This window comes from Camellia sinensis, chromosome 3, assembly GCF_055761805.1.
Source record: "Camellia sinensis isolate YWXY chromosome 3, ASM5576180v1, whole genome shotgun sequence".
In the NCBI taxonomy this organism is placed as follows: Eukaryota; Viridiplantae; Streptophyta; class Magnoliopsida; order Ericales; family Theaceae; genus Camellia; species Camellia sinensis.
This window is the reverse complement of record NC_138963.1, coordinates 33,420,491-33,428,781: the sequence shown is the minus strand read 5'-3', so window position 1 is coordinate 33,428,781 and position 8,291 is coordinate 33,420,491. Positions and strand designations below refer to the sequence as shown.

General features: G+C 35.1%; 1 pseudogene across 1 annotated transcript; it reads right to left on the bottom strand.

The window, feature by feature from the left end:
- Positions 1-3,926: 3,926 nt before the first annotated feature.
- LOC145821418 (putative glycosyltransferase At5g03795 pseudogene) lies at positions 3,927-8,291 on the bottom strand (annotated as a pseudogene). The gene is made up of 3 exons (XR_014363340.1): positions 8,104-8,291; positions 6,677-7,021; positions 3,927-5,187 (listed from the first exon to the last, which is right to left on the bottom strand). The product of XR_014363340.1 is annotated as a putative glycosyltransferase At5g03795 pseudogene (transcript).

Below are 8,291 nucleotides of genomic sequence, written 5' to 3'. Positions count from 1 at the left end.
CCTTCACCTTCACCCTGGCATATTGGCCGAGATGTCATTATCTAGGCCGGGGTGTTCATCACCAAGGCCGAGATGTGTATTATCTAGGCCGAAATGTTATCCCTGCACCTAGTGATCTTGTCCCTGGATTGGTATGACCTAGACCGAGGTGTGACACGTCTTGGCCGAGGTGTGGCACAGCCAAGTCAAGTGTTGTCCTTCTTAGCTAAGATCATTGTACTTGCCGAAGCTCTGTCCTTAGCCGAGATTGTTACTTGCCGGAGTACCCTTGCCATCTAGCTTGTTGAACATGCTTTGTCATAGCCTTGTCTTGTCTTTCAATCACCTTTTTAAGGAGAGCCAACCAACCGTTGCCACGTGTCCGAGCTGAGTGTTAAATCAGCCGACAGAGAGAGAAATGTATCATTTGTTATATGTCTTGGTTCTTAAGGAGAGAGAAGCTCTAGAAGAGGGAGAAGGAGTTCTTAGAGAGGGAATAGATTTCCAAGCTTGATCTTTGGGTGCTTGAACCGTTAGATTCGAGTTTTGAGGTTAGAATCTTAATCTACTCTTGTTGTTCTTATTGATCATCTAGCTGCATTGCATGATCAAACCTGATTTGCAAGCCATGCATCGAGTTAAAGTTGGGTTTAGAAAGAGAAAGTGGTATTCATGTGTTCTTGAAGAAAAAGCCTTGTTTAATCCGAAAGTTGGCATTAAGATTCATGTTTTTGTGTTTGTTTTCATAAAATCTTCGAGTATGGGTAGCCAGGTCCATGTTTTTGAATTCATAGCATGAAATCTCAGATTTTGTAATGATAAGTTATGATCTTTGCATCCATGTTCTTCATGTTCATGTACTTCATGTTCTTCAAGAAACGGAAACCCAGATTCTCCTGACTTCATTTCCTTGAATGTGGCCATCGGGGCCATACCTCGGCAAGGAGGTGTGGGACCTCGGCCAAGACATGGTTGGTGCCCAGCAAGTTTTCCCCGAGATGAGAAACAGTGTTTTGTTTTGGTTCGACTTAGTTTTGAAGGAATGCCGAGATCATTTGCATTCATGTAAAGCTTGTTTGAAAGTGCATTCAATAGACTTTGCCATGTGTTTGTAGGACTTGGACTCTCGTTTGACCCCGGCGTTTGAAGAACTATGTGAGTGGTATCTTTAATAAAGCTATATTATAATGTTTTGATAAGCCTTGCTTTGCTTTGTTTTGAAAAGTATTTAACCAAGCATGAATTATTATCCCTGTTTTGTGTGCCAAGTATAAGTTTTGTATGCCAAGTGTAAGTTTTGTTTTGGATGACATTCTCGGGAAGTCCGTACGTGTCGGGGGACTTTAAGCATTTGTGGCACTAGTCCATACGTGCTAGGGGACTATAAGCATTTGTAGCATAATCTTTGAAAGTCCGTACGTGCTAAGGGACTATAAGCATTTGTAGCACAACCCTTGAAAGTCCGTACATGCTAGGAGACTATAAGCATTTGTAGCACAATCCTTGAAAGTCCGTACGTACTAGGGGACTACAAGCATTTGTAGCACAACCTTTGAAAGTCCGTACGTGCTAGGGGACTATAAGCATTTGTAGCACAAGTCCTTACGTGCTAGAGGACTTTAACCTTTTGTAGCACCTTTGTTAATGTCATCCCTTGAAACTTGAAAGCCTTGAAAGACTTTGATTGATGAAGCTTGAAAGATTTGTTAGATGAACTTGTTTTGTCTTTGATTTTGCGCAAGATATAATGTGTATCGCTTTGATAAAGATCTTAGATATTATTCATGCAAACCCTTTATTACTTGTACCATTCACTGAATATCTAAGCTCACCCTCTCTATATATATGTAGGTGATGAGCAGGATGGCGGTGACGCCTAGATGTGCTTTGCAACTTGTTTTGGATTCGCATTTTATAGCATCTTGAAGATCATACTTCTTAGCTTGTAATTCATTGTGTTTTGTATATGATGGCTTGAAAAGTCTTTTGGTCAAGATGTATTTTGTATTTCATTTTATTGTATCCAAGTTGTAAGACCTTGGTAAGATGTATGACATTTCATTCGATTTATGCACAGTTCTTATGGACTAATTAGATTTAAATTTATTGCTTCCGCACATGTTAGCCCCATATGTATACTCTAATTGTGTGTGAATCCTTATAAGTTGGTCTTTGGTAATCTCGGATTACTAGCCATCATGGCACTATTCTACTAGGGGTGGAATGGGGTCGTGACACACCTTCTTATATCTTTTTCATCCTCTTGTTTGTTTGATCTGAGTTTTGTGATTCTGAAGACTGGTTTCACATGTTGTGGGCTTGTGATGGTTGACTGACACGTAATTGGGTGCGGTGGCACAGCTACTAGACTTTTGGTGGTAGGTTAGTGTGGTGTTTTGGGAATATGGTAAAAAGTTGATTTTTTGATTTTTAAATTTTTTTTGACTATTTAATATAAAAGGTGATATGACTCAAAATTGGTAAAAAGATAGCTTTTAACTTTTTTGGTCCATTTCCAAAACACCCCTAAGGAGAAATTCAGCAATGATAGAGACCACTAAACGTGGTACTCTAAAACAACCACTAATGACGTGGCATTCACTTTAAAAGAAAAGAAAAAAAAAAAGACACAATAACACTGTGGCTGGGTGGGACCCACTGTCACATCATTAGTGGTGACACTAATTAGTGTTCTCACTCATTTTCCGGAGAAGTTATTTGGTGGTCCTAAACATAGTCAACTAAAACATAAAGGGAGTTAAAGTAGTTAATAAGATAAAATGTCACATGTAATTTATAATCATTTTATTTTTTCTTTCATAATCATTAAATCAATTACAAAAAAAAAGTCAACGCTAAAATAATAAAAAAAAATTAAATAAAAAATTAATTAAAATAGTCAGTTTTCCAAATAAGGCATTAATTAGTGAAAAAGATGTTAAATGATTAGAAAATAACAAAGAGATAAAATATATTATAATTAATAAGAATAAAGATTGGGACCCCTTTCTCCCATCCCCTTTGACCCCCTTTCTTTTTTGATTGGTCACTTTTTTTTTTTTTTTTTTTTTTCTCCTCCAATTACCACCCGCCATGTATGTGTGGGGTAGTGTGAGTTAAAGTTGGAGGGAATTTAAATCACTGCTGAATTAATAAAGAGTACAAACACGTACCACTAAATAATTTTCCGTTGGTAAGACGGTGGTGGTTCAGCGTGATGAGAACAGACCTCCAGCTTTTCGACCATAGAGCTCATCTTTTTTTCTGATTGGGTTGTTGCTCTTGGGCTTGGGCCAAGAACAAGGATCCACAACATTCAATTTTTGAAATGTTGTTCACGGCCCAACTACAGCATACATTACATTTGACACTTATTTCAGAAAATTGTTTAAAAAAATTAAAATTTGATTTAGTAAAAAATAATAATAATTATCATTTTTATTTTTTTAAGAGGTTAGAAATAATTTTTAAAAGTTTAAAAATATCCTTTTGAAATTTAATTTTATCAAATTAGTTCTAATTTTTCAAAAAAAAAAAAAATCCAACTTTTTTATAAATTTAAAAAAAAAAGAAAAAAAAAAGAAGAAGCCAAACATGGCCAGTTAATTCCGCCTAATCACATTTGGTCCAAACAATGCTACACAACTCAGAAAAATATTCAGAAATTTTTATTTATTGACTACAATCATTTTAAGTGTGACTCACATTTCATCCTACTAATTTTAGATTTACACTATACAACTCGTTTTGAAATAGACTTAAGGATAATTTTTATGATTTATAACATTTATGTATTTGCTACAATTACACTCATTTAAAATTCGAAGACACATTCTCATGAAGAAAGTGAGAGTATGAACCCAATACACATGTATGTATCGAGAAAACAGACAATCACACCTTTTACACACCCAAACAAATATGGTTTTGCATGATTGCAACATTGCTAGCATACGAGCTCTAAACACGCACTGGTTATGTATTCATAAGTATAAATAAATGAATATAGACAAAGATACCAAACACACAAATTTACTAGGTACTCCCCTAAAAAATATTTAATAAATAAATAATATTGACAACCTGGCTTACCACATTGATTTTCCAAGCCACTATGTTTAACAATTCTGTGTTTAATATCATTTTCTAAATTAAACTATAGATACTGATAATATAATTTGCTCAAACAAACAAACAAAAACAAACTTCAGGTCAATAATCCTGAAACAAAAGAAACTCAATCATAAAAAATCATTTCATTTCCCAAAATCCTTCAGCTATAACTAATAAAAGACAAAAGAAAAAAAAATAAAAAATACTAATTTTCATAATTTACCAAAATACCCCTACACAACCACCTCCATTTCACCCTACAACAAATCCACAGCACACACCAAGATTAAGAAATTAATCACAACAAAATATCAAAAAAATAAAATAATGTATAGCCAAAATTCATTTTAGACATACGATAGAAGTTCTTAAATAAATTGGTTTCTTGCTCTCTAGCATTTCTGCACCCCTTGCCTTTCACGGCACATCGACATCACGGACTCTGACATTAAGCCTCCTAAGCCAAATAGAATGCAAAATCATATGAAAAACATCGTACCGCTTCGGTGGCGAACTAACCTCAAAATGCCTCCTCACCTCCCTCCCCCTCTTCACCATCCTCAAGTACCTTCTCCCCGAAATCCCCTCCAAAATCCTTTTCAAGTCCGGAATCTCCTCTACTGCTACCACCACCGCGAAAGTCTTCCAATTCAAAACATCACTAAAAGGCATCACATAGTGATCCTTAATCAAAACCGGTACACAACTTGTGTAAAGAGCCTCCACTGTCCTCGGATTCGCTACCTCGTAGCCCGAGGGACAAATGCAGAACTTACTCTGCCTCATCATGGCAAAATATGATGTGTTTTTGGGGAGATATTCGTGGATTTGGATTGATGGGTCTTTGTGGTGTTGCCAGTGGTGGAGGAGAATGGGCCAGATGGGGCCGTGGACGCCACCCGCGTAGAAGACGAGGAGGGGGCGGTGGGAAGGGGAGGGGCCACCGAGCATGCCGGTGGTGGTGCCGGATGGGAGGTGGATTTCGGGGATGGAGACGTCGCGGGAAGGGTTAAATTTTTCGGAGGTGTTGGCGTTGCAGAGGGCTCTAATGGAGTTGTTGTACAGGTTTGGGACTGCAAAGGAGATTTCCGGACCCTTCAAATGCAACACAGTGAAATAAATGCTCGAGAATTAACAAGGTTATCCAAAGAGTGAACAAGAATCAACTGAATTTGCTCTTTTTGTGGTGCATGGCGCTGTTTTTCGGGTTGTCTATTTGATGAGAACAAATGTTTCACAGAACTACCATGCCAAGGTTTCTTCAGAGAAATTATTTTGTTACACTTTTTTCGTTTTTTTCTTTTTTTTATCAACGAAAGTCAATTATTAATTGTTAAATTAGTACTTATGAGAATTAGTCTACCTATCCTTACAAAGTAGCAAGTACTTGCCTCCTAATTCAATAATTTTGCTATACTTGATGGTGTGTACACACACTCTTTGATTGGTTAAGATAGTATAAGAGAAAAGAAATTCTATTAACTTATAATTTATATCTACATTTTTGTCGAGAATTATTTTGTGTGGTGGAGATTAAATTGGTGAATTATGGGATTTGTGAAATGAATTTGAACTATTGATTATTATTTTTAGATAAATTTTAAGTAACAAATTCTGAATTTATAGCCCCTATGTAAGAGAAAAGCCATAAAATGAGAACACAAGAAATTAACTCAAAATGTTGAAGTGTGGTCTAGATTCTATTTTGCACAGTAAAACATATTTTGTGTTGATATTTTTTTAGAAAATTTTTTAGATACATTGCATTGCTAATAGTATAATAAATCTCATTAAAAGTGTAATGGATCTCTTTTTTTTTTCGTTATTAGCTAAAAAAAGAGATTTTATTGATGAAAAAACAACTACAAAGTAATGAGATACATCAATAAAGGGAGAAGAAAGTGCAAAAGCATCACAATAAAGCAACTCCATCCCAATTAGGTTGGCACCGGGAAGCATACCCTATCATTTGCAAGTAGTAATCCTCATAAGTTTGTGAGCTACCAACAAGACAGCAACAATAGAAACAAAACTGATAGCAACACCAGCCCAAAAGGACCAATGCACCACTAAACTATATTACACACCTGATCTGTTTCAAATTGGATACTAAATCATGCATTCAGTAATCAATCCCTTCCATGTGTAGCTTTGCCCATATCCACTGAGTAGTCGGATCTCATTTAAAGTGAAGGAATGTATTTTATTCACATATTTGGTTAGTTGAGTCAAGTGTGAATAAAATCTCACTCTTCTTAGTGTAGCGAACAAATTCAATCAATCAAGTTAAAAGTTTGACTCTCTCCACCTATTTATGAGATGTTTAATTTGATATATTCTCATAATATCCACAATTAATCTCATATCAAGTTCGGCCAAGCCAACCGTACTAGTTAAAGACAAGTCTACAAACCTATTTATACTCTCTCCACCTATAATGTTATGTGCATAAGAAAATCAATACATAACCCAAATTCATTTTGGCCTCATATTTTTATATTTTTTTGTGCATAATTAGGATAACTAGTTGATTTTGGTTACAAGAGAAGATTAAATAGAAGCAAATTAAGAAGTGATAACTTACCCAATCATGGCAAGCAAGCATGAAATGATCAGCACCAAGGCTTCGATTCCAGTAAGGATATTTGTGGGCAATGACATCAACATAGTCCTTGGCTGTGTTTTTCATGGGACCCCAATCATGAGAATCAACAACATAAACAACTTGAGTTATCATTGTCACACTGAATGGAAGGAAATAAAGATGGGCTCTCTCTGGATCTCTGGTCCTAAACTTGCTAATCTCCATTCCCTGAATGAAAAGTCCGTCAATTGCATATTGTGCTTGCAGGGACCATAGTGGAAGACTGGGGGGTCTCCCTCTTCATAGACAAATACTTTGAGGTGCTTTTCCATCTCCAAGTAGCTCCTGCAGTTTGGATTAAAAATTATTCTAGAGATTTTATTATCAATTTTGAAAAAATAAATAAAACATAAATATTTGTTTGATAACGTTGTCGGTTTCTTGTTTTACGTTACGTAAGAAAGGAACAAATGTTTTGAAAACAAAGAAACGTGTTTTGTGAGTTATTGGAGGTGGAACTTCTGTTACTCTGTGGTGTTTGAAATTTGAGTGATAATTGAAACATAAAGTACTAATAAAGTGAAATTTAAGTGAAAGTTGGAGAGTAAAAACGTAATTTTTCATACAAATTTCTTCTTCTAATAAACCTAAAATGTGGTCATGTGAGCATTTTGTCTAAATTTTTGACAGTAAGTGAAAAGAGAATCAACATTAGTTAAAGTTGTCGCAATTAAAGACGTTGAACAATAGTCAAATTCGGACAAAATTTTGATGGTGATTAGTGTAATTTATCGTAATTTTTAATACATTTATGATAGAATTATAATTTCACAGTTCAATTATTGGTGAAACTAGTGACCTTGATCCAATTTATATTTTTTTCTGCAATTTACTCTGAAAGTACAAGTTTAAGATTCATCCTATCCCTTTTATGGATGAAAAAAACAAGAAAGGGTAAATTACAATGTTGATTCTCTTGTTTGAGTGAAATTTTACGAGTTTCAATTTAAATAATATGAATCATACTTTTTAATTTTATTGTGATCTGGTCCATCCGCCATTTATCGTTAAAAAAAGATCACATGCAAAATTAGAGAAACTAAAATAGTATTTAAAAGAAATTATAAAGACTACCGGCGTAACTCCGATAGTTTCTTTAAATTTCACTTTGATTCCTTTAATTTTACATGTGATTTTTTTCGTATAAAATGTTAACGGCACATAACAAGGAGACTACATTATAACAAAACTTTAAATGCATGGTTCAAATTGAAATTACGGAGAAACGAGTAATACTTCAATTCGATTAAAGTATAAGGAGTAATAGCATAACTTTCCTAATACAAAAAAAAAAAAAGAACAAAAAAAAAGAAAGAAAGAATTGAAAAATCCCACTATGATTTACAAGCAATGTTAAAATGGGTTACCTGTGAAAGGTAGTGGCATTCCAATAAATAGGACCAGTAGGGGTGTAGTCAGGGTCTTGAGTGTGATGATCTTCATTAGTTGTTAAGGCTTCTCTTATTGCAGCTCGAGCATGTCCTAGACTTGCTTCAAGCCTCTGTACGTTACTGTACTTCTCTATTCTTGCACTCACTGGTGTTGATGGTGCCAT